This window comes from Parasteatoda tepidariorum, chromosome 2, assembly GCF_043381705.1.
Source record: "Parasteatoda tepidariorum isolate YZ-2023 chromosome 2, CAS_Ptep_4.0, whole genome shotgun sequence".
Classification (NCBI taxonomy): domain Eukaryota; kingdom Metazoa; phylum Arthropoda; class Arachnida; order Araneae; family Theridiidae; genus Parasteatoda; species Parasteatoda tepidariorum.
This window is the reverse complement of record NC_092205.1, coordinates 103,215,032-103,215,477: the sequence shown is the minus strand read 5'-3', so window position 1 is coordinate 103,215,477 and position 446 is coordinate 103,215,032.

The following is a 446-nucleotide window of genomic DNA, read 5'->3' as shown; positions in this document are numbered from 1 at the left end:
CTCGTTTTAAGGTTAGAAGGTTTACACGTGAACCGTGTAAAAAAAACCTTTTTAGGTTTGCATGAAAAGATTTTTGTTGTGCTGAAAAAACCTTATATTGCTATCTGGGAACAGATGCTGCTGCTTGGATTGCCGAGATGGAGTCGACAAATAAAAGGACATTCTCTGTGTCATCCATTCCTGTTAATAGTTGTTAAGAAATAGAATTAGAAGTAGAAATAGAATAGAAATAGAATTCCACTTTTTTGGATTTTATACTCCTTTGATTTTGCTACAATAATTCGGAACGACAAGCATTTACTTGAAAACAATAAATAAATTAAATAAATAACGTTTTTAAATTTAAAGATTGTGACATTTAAGACAAAGCATTGTCCCGCAGTGGACTGATCGTTAAGACACGGTTCCCAGGAGATCACCGAAGTCAAGTGTCTTACGTACATAGA